The sequence below is a fragment of the Sorex araneus genome, chromosome 1, assembly GCF_027595985.1.
Source record: "Sorex araneus isolate mSorAra2 chromosome 1, mSorAra2.pri, whole genome shotgun sequence".
Classification (NCBI taxonomy): domain Eukaryota; kingdom Metazoa; phylum Chordata; class Mammalia; order Eulipotyphla; family Soricidae; genus Sorex; species Sorex araneus.
The window spans coordinates 45,697,797-45,716,596 of record NC_073302.1 but is presented as its reverse complement, the minus strand read 5'-3'; the positions used below and the strand labels follow the sequence as shown (position 1 = coordinate 45,716,596).

The following is an 18,800-nucleotide window of genomic DNA, read 5'->3' as shown; positions in this document are numbered from 1 at the left end:
ACTAAGGTTAAGTGTCGAAGTGTAAAAACCTAAGTGCCCAAAGGCAAGTGACTGGATAAAGAAGTATGATATAGGTATACAATGGAATACTACTTAACTATTATAAGAATAGATGAAATCTGACCATTTGCAACAGTATGGACGGACTTGGAAGGTAGAATGCTAAAGAAATTAGTCCAAAATTGAAAGACAAATACCCACATGATCTTACTCTGTGTGGGATACAAAGAAATCAAGCAAAGGAAAAGACAAAACTAACCCTTGGGGGACTAGAGACAAAGTACAGTGAGTAGGGGGCACTTCTCTTACTTGTTGGGTTCAATCTCCATCCTTCTACAAGGTCCCCTGAGCCCTGTCATGAGTGATCCCCAAGCACAGAGCCAGGAATAAGCCCTAGGCACTGGTGGGTATCCAAACAAAAACAAGAACAAAACCACAAAAAGACAAACAAAAAACCAGAAAACCAACTTTTGGATTTAGACCACAAAACCAAGGTTTCCAGAGAGGGAGTGTAGGAGGCCCAAAGTAGGAAGGGTCCATTAGTCAGAAGGATTTCAACACTTTATTAATGGGCACTGCCTAACAACTAACTTTTAAAGAGGCGTGAAAATGTATTCCTGAAACATACAATGATACAAATCAGTGTTACTTCAATAAAACATCTCTGGGCTAGAGAGATAGTATACAGGGGGTAAGGTGCTTGCCTGCCTTCCATTTTGCTGATCTTGGTTCTATTCCCAGAACTATATAAGGTTCCCAGGTAATCACCAGGACTGATCACTGAGCATAGTTAGGGGAGGGTCTCAACTCTCCACCCCAAATAAACATTTCAAAAATAGGATTATACATCAGGGAGATGCAGATCAAAACAAAAATGAGATACTATCTCACACCAGAGACTGGCCCACATCTGAAAGAACAAAAGCAACCGGTGTTGGCGCAGATGTGGGGAGAAAGGGACTCTCCTTCACTGCTGGTGTGAATGCCGACTGGTTCAGTCCTATTGGAAAACAGTATGGACGCTTATCAAAAAAAATTAGAAATTGAGCTCCCCTTTGACCCAGCAATACCACTTCTGGGAATATATCCCAGAGATGCAAAAAAGTATAGTAGAAATGACATCTGCACTTATATATTCATTGCAGCACTGTTTACAATAGCCAGAATCTGGAAAAAACCCAAGTGCCCGAGAGCAGATGACTAGTTAAAGAAACTTTAGTACATCTACACAATGGAATATTATGCAGCTGCTAGAAAAGATGAAGTCATGAAATTTGCATATAGGTGGAGCAACATGGAAAGTATCATGTTAAGTGAAATGTGTCAGAAAGAGAAGGATAGACATAGAAAGATTGCACTCATTTGTGGAATATAAAGTAACAGAATGGGAGACTAACACTCAAGAACAGTAGAGATAAATACCATGAGGATTACTCCACAGCTTAGAAACCGGCCTTGCATGGTGGGGAAAAAGGCAGCTCAGATAGAGAAGGGACCACCAAGTAAAGAGTGCTAAGAGGGCCCGTTCGAGATGGGAGATGAAGGCTGAAAGTAGACTATAGACCAAACATGATGGCCACTTAATACCTCTACTGCAAACCACAACACCCAAAAAAAAGAGAGAGCACAAAAGGGAATGCCCTGCCACAGAGGCGGGGTGGGGTTGGAGGAGGACAGGGTGGGGTTGGTAGCAGGGATGCTGGGACCATTGCTGGTGGAAAAAAGGCACGGTGGAGAGATGGGCACTAGACCACTGTATAACTGAAATGCAAGCACGAAAGTTTGTAAGTTTGTAACTGTACCTCATGGTGATTCACTAATAAAAAATTAAAACAAAAAAAGGATTATAGAAAGATAAAATAGAAGTATGTATATTCATGCTATTCACAAAGGAAGATGGTGGTTTTGTTTTATTTTACATGATGGAAGCTTTTTTTTTTAACTGAATAACTGTGAGATACACAGTTACAAAGTTGTTGGTCATGGGTTTCAGTCATACAATGTTCCAAAAGTCTTCCCTTCACCAGTGTACATTTCCCATCACCAATGTCCCCAGATACCCTCCATTTCCCCCTCCCCTACCCCATCCTGCCTCTGTGGCAGACACTTTTTTTCTTTCTTTCTTGAGCTTTCCTTTTGGGCATTATAGTTTGCAACACAGGTACCAAAAGGTTATCACACTTATCCCTTTACTTACTTTCAGCACTCAGTTCTTATCCAGAGGGATCATTTTCAGCTATAACTGTCATAGTGTCTATCATTTAAAAAAAAAAAAAACCTCCCTCCGCCCATCCCACTTGTAGCAAGCTTCCAAGAGTGGACCAATCCTCCTAGACCTTGTTTCTACTGTCCTTGGGTATTAGTCTCCCACTATGGTTTTTTTTTTGTATCCCACTAATTGACTTTTTTATTGTTACTGTTTTTGACATACCAAATATGTCACAGGTAGCTTTCTAGGCTCTGCCATGCGGGAGGATACTTTCAGTAGCTTGCTGGGCTCTCCAAGAGGGACGGAGGAATCAAACCTCAGTCGGCTGCGTGCAGGACAAACACCCTACCTGCTGTGCTATCTATCACTCCAGTCCCACTAATGAGTGCAATCAATATATGCCTGTCCTTCTCCTTCCAACCCATTTCATGCAGCACGATACTCTCCATATCATGGGAGAATTTGAAGTTGTGTAAGAGAGTGCAACAGCAAAGAGAAAGGAGTGCAGCACTGTTATGGGATAACTTAGGCCCCACAGTAACTTTTCCAGAATAAGGCATATTATCTTTCCAAAAAAGAGTCACTATCAATTAAATTGCTTAGTTTTTAGAGAAAGAAAAAAGACGTATCGAATCAACCATTTTTTTCAAGAGTCTGGATTAGAAAACTGCTTCTTTAAAGACCAATATAGGTATTTGCACATAAGCATCGCTGTATTTCTCCCTCAAATCCAGAGATGTCTTCTGTGGCTGATCCCCTCTCAACTAAGAATCTTGATTTTTTTTGTTTTTGTTTTTTTTTTTGTTTTTTGGGTCACACCCAGCAATGCACAGGGGTCACTCCTGGCTCATGCACTCAGGAATCACCCCTGGCAGGGCTCAGGGAACCATATGGGATATGGGATGCTGGGATTTGAACCCTGGTCAACTGCATGCAAGGCAAACGCCCTACCCGCTATGCTATCACTCCAACCCCAAGAATCTTGTTTTGAAGACAGAATTTTGCTGGTGAGATTTAAAAGAAAATGGAGAGATGTCCATAACATATTAAAAGCAAATTGCAAGATTTTTTTCAACTGAAAACACTATATATGCACATATCTGTGTAGGTTTGTATGAGGACAGAGAAAGGCATGGAACAATACAAGTCAGTCTTTGCAGAAAGTGGGAGGAAGGAAGTGGGAAGGAAAATTAAGGGAGTGGTGGTAAACTTTTTCTTCATATGTCCTTAAAATGTTCACACTTGTTACAATGATCAACAAATGTCCAGCTCTTTCTTTAATTGACTAGATCAATTTTGAAAAGAAAAACAGACTTCACTGACAAAACATACCATTGCTAAGAGAATGAACTATCTCTGAAGGCCCAGGTATTAAATAGCTGATCTGCCAGGAAAACACTGTCTATGTGATCCCCAGGAATCTACTTAAAGAATTTCAGAAAAGTAGCTCAATTAATATCAATCACCAGAAGTAAGTGGACCGATGGGATTCAGTGATTGAGCCAAACTGCTTTTGGAAACTGGCAGCCACCAGGAACATTATGAACAAATTTAAAACAAATATTATTGTACTCCTGGAAGCACATACACTAAAATTGGAATAATGCAGAAAAGATGAGCATGGCACAATCACAACAATTATGTGTGAAATATTGCATATTTTTTAAAAGAAAAAAACAAGTATTGTTTTTGTAGCAAAAGATAATTAACTCCGGTTTTAAAGTTGTTTGGGTTTAGTGCACTTAATTTCTATCTGGGAACATATAGGAACCAAAGTATGAAAGCTTATTTCCAGACTCAAAGAGTCTGCCTGGATACTGTAGGGGAAGATGCAAGGCTTTGGAACCAAGCAATTCTAGGTTTACAATCTGGCTCAGCTATTATTTGTGGTGTGACATTGAACTCCTGCTTTAACCACTGTGAGGTTTCGCCTTCCCATGTGCAGAATGGACATAAGTTGCAGGTTGTAGAGACAGAAAAGAAGATGATAAGGTCAAATCACTTAACAGTCACAACTGAAAAGCAAGAGACACAGAATAAAGAAAGATATTACTACTAAATCATTTCAGCACTCACTAATCATGAATGGGCTCTTTGGTCATTCTTTTAAGACCTGGAAAAAAATAAAAAGAATCTACATTGACAATTCTTGTTGATCAATGCATCTTTATAGGACCGTCGTAGATTTTAAGAATCTACATTGGTAGTACAAAGTTCAGAAGCTTGCCTTGCACTCTGAGGACAGGGACTGAGTTGGATCCCCACCACTAGATATGGTCCCCTGAGCCCCTCCAGGAATGGTCCATGATCACAGAGTCAGGAGTAAACCCTGAGCACTGTAATGGTGCATCCTGCATCCCCCACCAAATCTACAATTGTTGGCCAGAGAGAGAGAAAGAGAGAGTACAGAGCTTTAGATATTGGCCTTGCACACAGCTCACTCTAATTAGATCCCCAGCACCACCCACCTACACTCCCTTGAGCACAGCCAAGAGGGATCCCTGAGCACACAACCAAGAACAAGTCCTGAACACAGCCGCCACATGGCCCATAAACAAACAAACAAACAAAAAGGAATCGACATATGTAATGTTGCCCCTCCCCCACCTCAGTCCCATGACAGAACTTGACTACTGAAGATCCTTTTAAAATGCACATCATGATTCCTGAATCTGGATGAGGCCTGAGATGCTGCATATATAACAGATTGTCTGTGATGTGGGTGCTTCTGATCTCTTTGTCACATTGCAGTAATAAGGCACTAGGTCAAATGCATTTGGCATGTGAGAGCACAGGGGTTAAGCCACTTGCCTTACATGTGGCCAGATGCAGTCTGATCTCTGGCACCATGTGGTCCTCCAAACACTGCAGTGCCAGTGCAGGGCCATGGCCACTCTGTATGCTCCCTCCCGGTTGGTTAAGAATTGCCAGATGTCGGGCTAGAGCAATAGTACAGCGGGTACAAGCTAACCTCGCACAAGGCCAATCTGGGTTGGATCCTTGGAGTCCCATATGGTCCCCTGAGCACCACCAGGAGTAACTGCTGAGTACAAAATCAAGAGTAACCCCTGAGCCCACTGGGTACGGCCCCCCAATAACAACAACAACAATAACAACAACAACAAAAGAATTGCCAGAAGAGATCTTGGGGTCTCCTGAGCACCACTTGGGAGCCCCCACCACCCCCAAAATTAACTAATTTAAAAACAGCTATAACATGAATGGACTGGAGTGATAGCACTGCAGGTAGGGCGTTTGCCTTGCACGTGGCTGACCCAGGTTCAATTCCTCTGTTCCTCTTGGAGAGTCCAGCAAGCTACAGAGAGTATCTCGCCCACACGGCAGAGCCTGGCAAGCTACCCGTGGCATATTCAATATGCCAAAAACAGTAACAAGTCTCACAATGGAGATGTTACTGGTGCCCGTTCGAGCAAATCGATGAACAACGGGATGACAGTGCTATAACGTGAAAAACAAAGACTGAAGCTGAGAGAGGTCTGACAGGTCTTGAAGCAGGATGAGCTATGTCATACTCCCTGAGGCCTGCATACAGGAGCATGCATCCAGGGTGAGACTTAGTAGACTACCAGACTTCTGTCTGCACACGGGGCTGGCAGCTGCCTATGGCCCAGGAGGCTGTAGCACTTAGTTCAGACTCTCAATTCCCATATGAGTCACTAAGTCATGGAAGGAGCAGACCCATGAACGTGGCAAATGAATGAAAGTCAGGCAACTGTGGTTGGTCAATGTATAAAAAATTCCAATGGGTTCAAACTTCAAACTTTTAAATTATGGGGCTAACTTCACATATTATTAGAACTGTTCATGTTCAGTACTTCACAGAACTTGATACCCAAGCAGATAAATAAAATCCATTAAAAATTAATCCTGTATGTTCATTCTAAACATATAAATTCCAAGCGTTTGCCTTATTGTAACATTAAAAAAAAAGCAAGCTCCAGAATTCTCCTCTCCTTTCAAGGGGAGTGTTCTGTCCTCAGGGAAGAGTAACTACAGTTCCCAGTATCTCAGTGGGATAACATTTCCTACCAAACAATCATGCAGGCAACATATCAGTATAATTAACAGAGATTAACAGTTTTATCTCTTCATCACCCCAGTTTATATGTTTTCTAAATAGTTTAGAATCACTAAAGGCATATAGAAAAATCTTCAATGTTTTTATGAGAAAATACAGCCAACTTTTCCAACTGAAGTACCATAGCAGACACAGCAATTGGGACCAAGTCCTGGGGTCTTTATATGGTCAATTCCACCATATGAACAACTAGGATTACACTTGCCAACTGAATTTTATAGAAAAATACTGGTTTCGAGGACTAAAGAATTTTGTTCAATTCAGAAGGATGGCTGAAAAGTTAAGTTTCATTGGACAACACTGGGGAAGAACTTATTCAGTTGATCTACTAAAATCTATTATTCCATGATTCTTCTGCTCTCTACCTCAAGTTGTAGTTCAATTGGTCAGCACAGGGTCTGCCTTCCTAGGGCTCTTTGGTTGCAGACTGGGATGTTGCGCATAAGCACAGCACAGTATCTACTTTTTGTTGGTGGTGTTGCTAGTGGGGGAGGGTGTGCCCAGCTGTACTCAGGTCTTACTCCTGGCTCTGCACTCACGGACCACTCCTGGCAGCATTAGATGGGCCATGTGTGGTAATGATGATCAAATATGGCCTGGTACAAAAGGAAAAGGAGAGAGAGAGCAAGAAGGAAAGTGCCTCTCATAGAGGGAGGCTGGGGGGAGGGGGATGTGTTGGGGGATTGTTGTGGAGAAACATGGGACATTGGTGGTGGGAAGTATGCACTGGTGGAGGGATGGGTGCTGGATCATTGTACGACTGAAACCCAATTATGAGCAGCTTTGTAATGGTCTATCTCATGGGTATCCAATTTTTAAAAATTTAAAAGAAAAAAGTAATATGGAGTTCATGCCCAATTCAATCAGCTTAATCAATGTCTGAATAAATAGCAGTACTCCTATATTAAAAAAAATTTTTTTTAATGTAGGCTGGCTACATGCAATAAAAGTGCCTTCACCCTGTACTATCTCTCAGGCTCCTCTACTTTTATTATTTCTTTTTTAATGAGGAAATGGGCTTTTCAGGCCACACCAGAATGCTAAGGGGTTAGTCCTGACTTTTCACTCAGTAATTATTCCTGGTAGGCTCAGGGGACCAATATGGGATCAAACCAGGTCGGCCACATGCAAGGCAAACATCCTATCCACTGTATTATCGCTCCAACCCCGCCCTTTTACTTTTAAACTTCTCCAATGCTATTTCATATTTCAGTTCCACAGCCTAAATGTTCAAACACATGGGCCTGGTTATCTGTGGTTTATCTGCTCAATAGAAAAATAGAATTGCAATAACAAGAGGAATTAACTTATAATATGGGAAACTACAATTGTCTTTTAATCAAGTCACCCCAGGTGGTAAAACATATTAATCTTTGTCGGTAAAGGAATCCACCTACTCTGAACTGAAGCTTTCTCCTGGGGCGCCTACAACACACTGTCCCGAGACTTCTTTAAAATCACTCTTTAATTATAGCTTTCAGCACTCCCGTGGCCTCATTATGCTGTTGTTATTAAGCATTTTATTTTCTTGGTCCCAAGAGTTCTCAAAGCAAATACATGTTCCCCAGCAGACATTCATGTTTTCTTACAGAAGAAGTTGGCTTTCTGCTCACAATACATAACAAATGTTAGTTAGGATGATGGCTAAGATGGGCCAGACTTTTCTAAATAATTTTGTAGATGGTAGCACTTCAAAAAGTCAAGCAACTTAGATGGTTATTCTTTTTTGAGCATTAAAAATGCCATGAGCAGGCAAGAACAAAAGTCCAGGGGGTAGGGCATTTGCCTTGCCCTACTCATTTGGCCTGGGTTCAATCCCCGGCATCCCAGAGCACCGTCAGGAGTAAATCCTGAGTGTAGAGCCAGAAGTAACCCATAAGCATCGCCTGCATGATCCAAAAAGGAAAAAAAAAATGCCATGAGCATTGCTTGAGAGTAACACCCTGACCTCATCAAAACAGAAAAAATGCAAACAAAAAAACCAAAGTAAAGCAGTGGAATATCTAAACAGCTTCCCAGAAATACAGTCTTAGAAAACCTCCCAATTTTGCTCTCTCACAAAATGTCACCACTAGAAGGTTCAATGAATTCCTACTAATGTTCTGGAGTTCGCAGTTAAGCCCAACTGCGCTCTTTCATTCAGTCACTTCTGGGAATGTTTCCAAAGGAAAAGTTATAGATGTATACAAAACGTATGATTATCTTTATCATAGCACTGTTTATCATTCAAATTTGCTACCTTTCCAAAAATTCATCAGTCATGGGTATCCATATACATACAGATTTTCCTGGTTATCCCAAATTTGTGATTTCTCTGCAAAAATTTTTGCAAGCCAAAGGGTATAAAATGAAGATGCATTTTCCATAATTAGATGCACAATTTTAAGAGTGATTCTAGAGTCAAGATATCATTTACCAAGGCACGCTAAATAATACATAAGACATACAATAACACTAACCGATAGTAAAAGCAGAGTGAGATGATATATACACAGACTGAAAAAGTAGTTCCCAGGAAGCATCTTGGTGGTACGACTCACTGCTCAGAATGATGGCTTGACCCTATAATACCTTGATGCAAGACCAATGTTAAACAATTTATGCCTTTTTGTCCTGGAAGCATAAATTCTCTTCAAATTTATCTCAGTTAGGGAAAACAGGTACATTATTAATGTATAGCTTTCATAAAGCCAAGTGGCCTAATCCTGACTTCTGAAAAGCACTGGATACCTATAGCATAATTCTGTGATACATTTTTAAAGAGTTGATTTAAAGACATGGAGTGTTTTTTTTTCTTTTTTGGGTCACACCCAGCAAAACTTAGGGGCTACTCCTGGCTCCGCACTCAGGAATTACTCCAAGCAGTGCTCGGGGGACCATAGGAGATGCTGGGGATTGAACCCAGGTTGGTCGCATGCAAAGCAAACATCCTCCCCACTGTACTATCACTCCGGCCCCCTGGAAAATCTTATAATATAGCATTATGTAAATTGTAGATAGTAAAATAGCATGTCTAGCATGATCTCAATTTCCTATAAACCATACATACATAGGGGAAAAAAATAAACTTAAATGTCAACAATCATTTGATCATTAGATGGTAGAATTGGGGTTACTTTATTTAAATTTAGTTTTTGTACGGTACTGAATTTTGCAGTTTCACATTATCTACACTAAATATGTATTACTTTTGCAATTAGACAATAAAATGTTTTTCTTCTTTTTTCCCCTCTGATCAGCATGAAGATAGTCATCACAGAGGTGGAATTAATTAAAAGATCAGTGAACGCAAAGTTAACTTATTATAGAGGTATGGCATTAGCTTCCTTAAATGAACTTCCCCTAGTAGATTCTCTACCTACTAGCTCCAAATTTTGCTAGCTGATTATTTTTCTGAAGTAGTTCTTAATAAATATGAACAAAAAGCCAAGACAGCCAAAAAAAATAAAATTTACAAAGCAAGCTGGGGTGGGATACAGAGAGGTGGAGAAACCATGAATATGAATGGATGGAGAATTTGGACAACAGAATAAAAGCCAGAGGGAAATGCTATTCAGCTGACAGCTGCCTGCTCCCACCTGCTCTCCCCAAAGGCTCTCACTCTCCTCCCAGCCTTGATTCCCAGCCCACAGGAAAGCTGTGATGCAAGTAGCTTTCATGGTGTTCTCACAATCCAAAAGCAGAGAAGATAAAAAGGCCCAGTGTTGAAAGCTTGTGCAGCCCAGAGTAATGACAGTGTTAAAAGTGCTTAAGAATACGTTGCTACTTTTCATATCAATCACAGCATTTACCAAGCTACTCCCCAATCAACTGGGAGGTACAAGGGTGAGCATTGTTTAATTGGCTTTGGAAATCTTATGAGCCATGTTAGACTATTAATTAGAGAGTTGTTGGAATAAGAGTGTGATGTGTGCATGCTGGGGAGGAGACTGGTTATGCCATGATCTTGGTAAAGTACATTTGCAAATACTCCTTCAGACCCACTGAAGAGAAAGCAGACATTAGAAGGATCCATTTAAGACAGCAGTACTCGAAAGTTTTGAATCGAGTGCCAAATCTCTTTGAATATAAATAACACTTAACTGTGCTTAAATGATTTATTCTCAGCACTAGAATTTTCTCATCGAAGCCAGCAGAGGAAATCTTTATTTGTAGTATCAGAGCCTAATACTCAAATGTTTTTGGGTTGTCAGGTAGATAAAGACACAAGTATTGTTTATTAGGGGGTAGTTACTCAGCCCGAGCAGAAGCTGCTAATAAAGGGATAAAAACCCCAAGTTGCTGGATATTCAATTTTTCAAAAGTAACCTGATATCCATGTTTTATGTGATTTCTCTGTATTTTTAAAGATTGACAATGAAAAAGAAAAGCAATGCTTTGTATGAGCAAACAAAACATCTTAGAGACCCAAAATAGACCTGTGAACTCCCAGTTTGCAAATTTTGATTCAAAAGCTCTTGCCATAGGATTTTTAAAGTGCATGTTACTACATTTATCTGTATGTGCATAAATTACTATCTAATGACTGGACTAGAAAGAGTCTTACATTTAAATTCTGAACTGTCTGATCAACTCATCTAATCAATTTCCAAAAGCGTTTTTATTAAAACTAGGAAAAACGTGCTAAGTTTTTACATTTTGACGTAACTCTGTTTTGTTTTGGTGCCAGAGATCAAGCTTGGGGCCTCACGTAGACTATGTGCTCTACCACTGAACTACGTGCCTACATGTCCCCAGACCCAAATAAATGAGTATTACTGAGAGTGGCCATTATGGTTTGGTTGCTGGTTGTTTGTTTTTTTTCTTACATAAAAATGTATATTTAATACATCCAGAGCAACAAGTGGAAGTTTATTTCTTGTATTATGGAAAAACTGAAGAACAAAGAAAAATCACGTCTAAGTCAGAGATGAGACTGGAATTCAAGAGTCCTTATGATTCAACAAACATAGGACAACTAAGAAAGCAAGCCTATTAACTTTTTAGGATCGTGAAGCAAGTCATCAGGTAAATAAATGACGGTTCTAACATCCCAGCATAGACTCAAGTCCTCATATAAGACACACAGAAAGGAAATGTGTCAGGTTAAGACATCTTATCTAAACCTTTAACAAGTGGAATATTAATCACATCTAATCCAATGAACATTTGAGATGAGTAATTTAGGCCTTTGCAGGCTGTTTAATTTAATAAGCATCTCAGTTTTCTAAACAGATACTTTTTTACTAATTTACTAATATTTACTAATTTCCATATGTGTCATTTCTTACTAGAAAGCCAGCATCCGGTTTGTGAGGAAAGTGAGTCATATTATGCCACTCACTATCCCACCTTCTGGGGGGGCTACTTGAGCAGGAAGTGAGTGTATTTTTTGTGAATGTGCTTCTGTCAATATTACTAAGCAACGGATTCTAATAGTGAAGGATCTCCTGGGAACATTACTTTTTTCCTCACTATGGTTTGCAATTTTCACACTCTTATTTGGACAGAATTATAATTACCATTATAACTATCCTACCACTGTAGCACTGTCCTCCCCTTGTTCATCGATTTGCTCAAGTGGGCACTAGTAATGTCTCCATTGTGAGACTTGTTACTGTTTTTTGGCATATCGAATATGCCACAGGTATCTTGCCAGGCTCTGCCCTGCGGGAGGGATACTCTCAGTAGTTTGCCGGGCTCTCTGAGAGGGACGGAAGAATTGAACCCGGGTCGACCGCATGCAAGGCAAATGCCCTACCCGCTGTGATATCGCTCCAGTCCATAACTATAGTGACTCAATAATTAAGGATATATATAATTACCATTAAATCTTATACTAAAATTGTTTATAATATATGCATTTCACTAAATTATAAATTTTCCATTGAAAATCTTTCTTTTCGGGGCCAGAGAAATTATACTGCAGGTTAGACAGTCAGCCTGGATTGATTCTCAGTACCATACAGGGCTCCCCCCAACCTGCAGTTCCACTAGGAAAGATACTTGACCAGAGTCAGGAGCAAACCGTGAACACAGCTGGATGTGGCCCCTAAACCAAAATTAAATCAATAAATAAAATCCACCTTTTTGATTAGTCTGATATATAAAACAATTTCAAGCTACATGTTTTTCATAACTAACTTAATTGTCGGTTGTTCTAGAATTCTATGACATTGAGGTTAAACAGATAGTGCTTGCTTTGCACACAGTCAACATGGGTTCAATCCCCGGCACCCCATATGATTCACTGAACCCACCAGGAGTGGTCCTTGAGCACAGAGCCAGGAGTAAGCCCTGAGCATCACCAGGTAGGTGCCTGTGCACCCTCAAACAATCAAAAAATTCTGTGATATTATTTGAAGAGACATCAGAATGTTCAAGGATTTTAAAATGGGTCTGGTTTACCTTTTCTGTTTCTTCCAATATCTCAAATTTCCTGTACTGGCAACAAAATGGTGACTCTCTACCTATAAGATATCTTATGAGAAAGGTAAAGTTCTTTGCAAAACTCTGCCTTATCAAGAAATTCAAGTTACAGAAAGCCCAAACAGCTGTCCTTACTGAATAGAGCAAAGGAGTCCTCATTTACAAGTAAGTTATGGTAATCTCCTTTAACAACAACAATAAAAAAGTACTTAAAAAAAAAAGTACTATGTATGAGATGGAAGAATCTCTACTTAGCAAGGTTGTATACTTTTGGCAAGGAAAAGTGTGGTGAAAGAACTGACAAACTATTAGGACAGTCTTTTACATTTTGGCTTATCAAGAAGAGAATTCGCTAGGCAAAAGGAAATTTGGCAATTATAGGTCAAAGTTTACCTATTGTCTTCAATGCACTTTCACGGAAATTACACCCTCAATGAAAAGAATAAAGACTAGAATCTAACTCTGCTTCTCCTCCACTGTAGTAGCAATAGTTCAGGTTTCTCCCACCTTCCAAAGACACACTATCCCTCTCCCACTAGCTCAGCAGGTCACCAGTTTGCAGTCATCATTTGCTAAGCGCGGTATTGCAGACTCTATGTTCATCAGATCAAATAGGATGACATAATGCTCCCTTTCAAGCCCGAAACATTCATGTCAGCAGGTCCAGCAATAAAGGACTCAGAATTATCTTGGTGACCTCAGATCTTTGTTTCCTACACAACATCAAAACCAAGTCACATTTCTACATTCTGGTCCTACTAACTCTTTCCTATCCAAGTGCTCATTTGGGAATGGAATATCCTTCCCTGCTCTCCTCCAGGCTAAGAAGTAGACAACAACTTCTTTAACATCATCCTAGAGCCTACATTTTGTCTCTGAATAATACAGAAAATGACAGTATATCTCAAGTGGATAACAGGTAAATATTAGTCATCATTTTAAAATGCCATAAATAAAAATATTCTTCACTCAACTGAGCAAAGGTGGAAAATTTGATCCACCAGCAGCCACCAACAACAGGTGCCCCGTCCTCCTCAGTCCAGACAGCAATCAATCAGACAGGGGCTCTTTCCAACTTCAGGATCTTTTTGAACTCAAATTCTCCAGGCAGCCACTCCCAATGGGTCATCAGCTCACCTGATGAAAAAGTCTTTGTCAAGAGGATCTCCAAATCCTTAATCCACCAGAATGCCCAGAGTAAATTCTTAACAGACAGGAGCCGCTTCAGACTCCAGAAAGAGATTGCCATAGGAAGCAGGCACAAATCCTTTTTTTCAATCTAGTATTTAGCCTAAGAGCTGAGATCAGCAGTTCCAAAACATGCTGTCAGCCTTTTGTGACAAAGTTTTCTATTCTTCCGTACATTTTTCCTGCCAATGGTTTAGCAACCACCCTCAGAGGCAGAGATGACCTTTAGGAAGGATAAGCAGGATGTTTGTGTGTGTGTGTATATGTGTGTGTGTATGTGTGTTTGTGGTGTGTGAGTGTTGTATGTGTTGTGTGTGTGTTTGGTATATGTGTGCTATGTGTATTGTGTGTATGTGTGTTGTGTGTGTTGTATATGTGTTGTGTATATGTGTGTGGTGTGCAGTGGTATGTGTGTGTATGTGAGTGTGTGTGTGTGTGTGTGTGTGTGTGTGTGTGCGTGCGCCTAAGTATGAGCTGCCCAGTTATTCCTGAGACTTAAAAAGGAGCTCACTCCAGTGTTTTCCAGTTCAGGGACACAGGCGCCAGAGTTCAGGAACTGAATTGTTCATGAATCAGAGTTAGGATGATTAAACCAGAGACACAACCTGCTGCAGACATGGAGTCCAAAATCCAGAAGGACAGGAGGGCAGAAGAGAAAGATGGAGGGGCAGACATTTAAGAAAGAAAAAAAAAAATTTTTTTACCTTTTTTTTTTTAAGTAGACACCTGTTTTTCCACTGGAGACAAACTTACCAAATTCTTAAGATTTTGTCATTTTCACAAGATACTCCAATTTAGAGTTTAAGTGCCCTAAAAATCCAAGGTAAAACCAAGGAACAAAATAAACTACTGGCAAAGGAACAAATTACTACAAATGAAAATGAGAGGGAGGCCAGCTCCAGACCCAGCAAAGTGTCGATTCTTCCATCTATAATGGGGGAGCTCTGGCCTTGAGGATGGCTCACCCTTTCCTCCCAGCCATCCTGGGATCCCAGCCTGTCACCTCTCCTGGGCTCTTCTTCCTGTCCCAGATAATGACTCAAGCTGTGCCAGAAAGAGTCATCAGGCCACTCTGAAGTTTGGCTGTCTGGTAGCACTGAAATTAGAGCAGCCATGCATTATACCATGTAATGTGCTACCCAGATCCTTTCAGGACAGAGCATTTATTTTCCCAGTTGCTGCAAGTGTTAGAGGTTACAATAATCTACTGAATGCTGTCCTGGGAACTGCACTTGGAGAAAACTACGTAGCCAGAGAGAGAGATCATCCCTTGGGGTTGAGGTAATTCATGTCCAATGACTAGCTAACGGAGATGCATAAAGACCTGACCCCTTGCCATTGAGCTATCTCAATTCCAGGACTTGCATCACAATTACCTTCTTTAACTGATCAATTTCACTGTTCTAATTTTCCTGCCAAGAAGCTACTATCTTTAAGCAATATACATAAGTCTCAGGGTCTCAGACTCTGTATTCCGAAGAACAGATATTTTATAATCAGATACAACATTCAAATAGTGCTTCCCTATCTTTTGCTTAACTGTAAATGTACGCACCGTTGACTGTCATCTCTAAGGCTGGCATCAAATTCAGACTTAGGTATTCAGCAGATGCATTCGGGGCCATGCATGTGGGGCCATCCCAGACAGCTTACTAGTCAGCTTCTAACAACTGGACTGCATGATTTGGTCCATGACTTGAATAACATAGCCCTCATTTTTTTTTGCACAGTTTTGATATGCATGCATTTCAATGACGATGGTCCAGTTAAATGACGCCAGTCCTGGGACCTGCTTCAGATTTCAGTAAGCACTAGTCTATTCTATATAGAAATTGCTGACAGACTTCAAACTAGTTCTTCAGCCCACAAACCACTGTCTAAGCCAGAGATACATGTCCAGGACTGGGGAGTGATCCTGGCTCTTGCAGCTGGTCCCTGAGCACCTGAGCAGTACAAGCAAATGTACTGTACAGGGAATGGTTTGACCCCTGGAGATGAGGGAAGTTGAGAAAAAAAAAGTAAGAAACCAGAGCCCACTTGGCCAGAGGATGATTTCCTGTAGGAATTTTTTTTTAAAAAAAAAAACTTTTTTAATTGAATCACTGTGAGATAGATCCTTCCAAAACTGTTCATGATCAGATTTCAGTCATACAGTGTTCCAACACCCATCCCTCCACCAGTGTACATTTCCCAGTACCAGTGTCCCCAGGTTCCCTCCCATCACTCCACACCCCCACCCCCTGCCTGCTTCTATGTTTTCTTCTCTCCTTCTCTCTCTCACTCCTTCTCCCTCTCTCCCTCTCTCCCCTCCTCTCTCTCTCTCTCTCTCTCTCTCTCTCTCTCTCTCTCTCTCTCTCTCTCTCCAGTGTCTGAAGAGAGGCGTCTTTAAAAGGCCACACCCCCTCCCCCCTCCCCAGGCTAGAGTGACAGAAGAGCAAATAGGCCACTTGCCTTGCACACAGCATCCCTGACATGCCATATGATCCCTTATGATCCCACTGCCAGTAGTAATTCCTGAGTGCCGAGCTAGGAATAAGTCCTGAGCATCAATATTTGTGGGCCCTGGACCCCTATCCCCAAAGGCTCCCCTAAAGATGTTCACATGTGCAGATGTGTCACTGGGTTCAATGTCTATCATTAACAACAACAACAAAGTACCATATTGAAATTCTCTCTCCTTGGATACTTGCAATCCTTATGGCTTATCAGAGGTCTTGGAAGTCCTGCAGTAGAGAGCTTGCTTTAATTCTGTTTAACCCTGAGTTTTCGAGACTTGCTTATTACATAATATTTCATAGGACACTCTGGGAATGATGCACTTAATGGCCCTCTGACTCCGAACAATGCCATGGCAACTACAGAATGGAGTCTGCATACTGCTCTGTTCCTATTTTTCAGGTCTAGAGTGTGGCCATCTTTTGGCAGGAATGATTCTTCTCCCCCAGCAGCCCTCAGTTGCCCTTGGGCAGAATCAGCACCTGCATATTGACTCACAAGCAGTGTGAGAACTGACACATTCTTTGTGTGTCTCAGTTTTACTTGGAAATTCATTTCCTGGAGATTTTTTCTTTCTCTTTTCCCTCCTCTTAACTATGGCTTTCATTACTAAAAGGAAAAAGCATCCAGGAAATAATATGTCACCTAGAATACTTATGGGCTTTATTTCCCTCTTTTACCTGTCAAATCAAGTACTTGGGCAGACTGCCACATGAAATTACTAAAACATTTTATTCATTCGGCTCATGGAGTGCTACTGTCAGAGAAGAGTACATTGACTGCCTAGCTGTGCTAAGGTTTAGCCTTGATGCCACAATCCCATGGACGCACTGCAAACCATCTCCGAAATCTCTGGAAATTTGAGAGGAAACACGGAATCTCAGAAGCAGAAGGACACTTAGAGATGGACCACATTAATTTCCCTCTGAAATGTTGGAATCTCCCTTCATTATGCCTAATTATGAGATTCTTCACTTGTGTTTCATACATTTTGCAAGCATCATTTTACTGATTACCCACCCAAACAAATCCTCTGTCCAAGAGGACTGGATAACTTGCTAAGAAGCTCAGACCAAGCAATGCTTCTCTCTGCTTGTGAGATACTTTGTCTCAACTATTCACATTGTTAAATGATAATAGGTATCAACTAGGCGTGGCTACCACATGGTAGGCACCATGCCAGACCTATAAACTATACCATTTTATAATCCTGACTACTCTCCCATTGTATAACATTGCTACTTTACAAAGTGCATAGCACTTCATGTTTTATTCTCACATCTCTGAGATATTACAGTTTCTCTTAAAGAAATGTACCTGTTTAAAAATAAATAAATAAAGGCACTTGCCTCATATGAGGCCAACCCTTGTTCAATCCCTGGAATCACATATACATATGCCTAGGGTAAACCCTGAGCACTGCCATGTTTGGTTAAAAAATAATAATAATAAAAATTAAGTTAAATAAGCAAAAGTTTAAAAGTACAGCATACTCAAAAGACTTATTTCACACTCAATACAATTCAGTAGAATATCAAACAGACCTCAATTTTGTGTAGCCTTTGCCAATTTATATAATTTTGATAGCCTTAATTCCTTAACTTTAAAATGGGGATAAATCTATTTTGCAACATTCTTGTGATAATAAAGTAATGCACGAAATCTTAGCGGCACTATCCTTTTTTTTTTTTTTTTTTTTGGTGGGAGCTGATGCCACACTCAGTAATGCTCAGGAGTTATTCCTGGCTCTCCACTCAGGAATCACTCCTGATGGCGCTTTGGAGACCATGTGGCATGCTGGGGTTGGAACCTGGGTCAGCCTTGTGTAAAGCAGGTGGCTTACACACTGTACTTTCTCTCAAGCCCTGTGACACCCTCCTTGATGTTATTGATGAGCTGTGAGTGAAGATACTGAAGGGTCTTTATCTACACCTTGGTCTATGGGTATTTCCATGGTTCTTTTTTTCTAGAAAGTAAATAAGTCTGTCACTAAAAATAGATTTTTTTTTTGGTAATGAAAGCATACTTTTTAACATTATTAAATCAAATTTTAATGATTTACCATTTCTTTGCAGTACCATAAAAATGTACGGGTATATCTTCACACCTCTATATGCATATGATTCACTATACCACCACCCAAGTTCTAGTGCTATCACACTATCAGAGTCACTTTCTCTCCCCATTCCTCTTATCACCCTACTCCCAAAGCATACTTTATTTATGTATGTTATGCAGGGATTGAATGTAGGGCCCCACACATTCGAAACAGGTGCTCTATCACAGAGCTACATTCCTTCCTGAATGTGCTTTGCTTAAAGATAACATATTGCCAGGGAGATAGAATAGTGGGGAGGGCAATTGCTTAGTATGCATCAACTCTGATTCTATGCCTGGAAC

General features: G+C 40.6%; 1 protein-coding gene and 1 pseudogene across 2 annotated transcripts in view; one reads left to right on the top strand and one right to left on the bottom strand.

Moving 5' to 3' along the window:
* Positions 1 to 18,800, bottom strand: part of MOB3B (MOB kinase activator 3B) — a 222,619-nt gene that overhangs the window by 191,570 nt on the left and 12,249 nt on the right. The window lies entirely within an intron of this gene.
* Positions 3,778 to 3,873, top strand: LOC129401456 (U6 spliceosomal RNA; annotated as a pseudogene).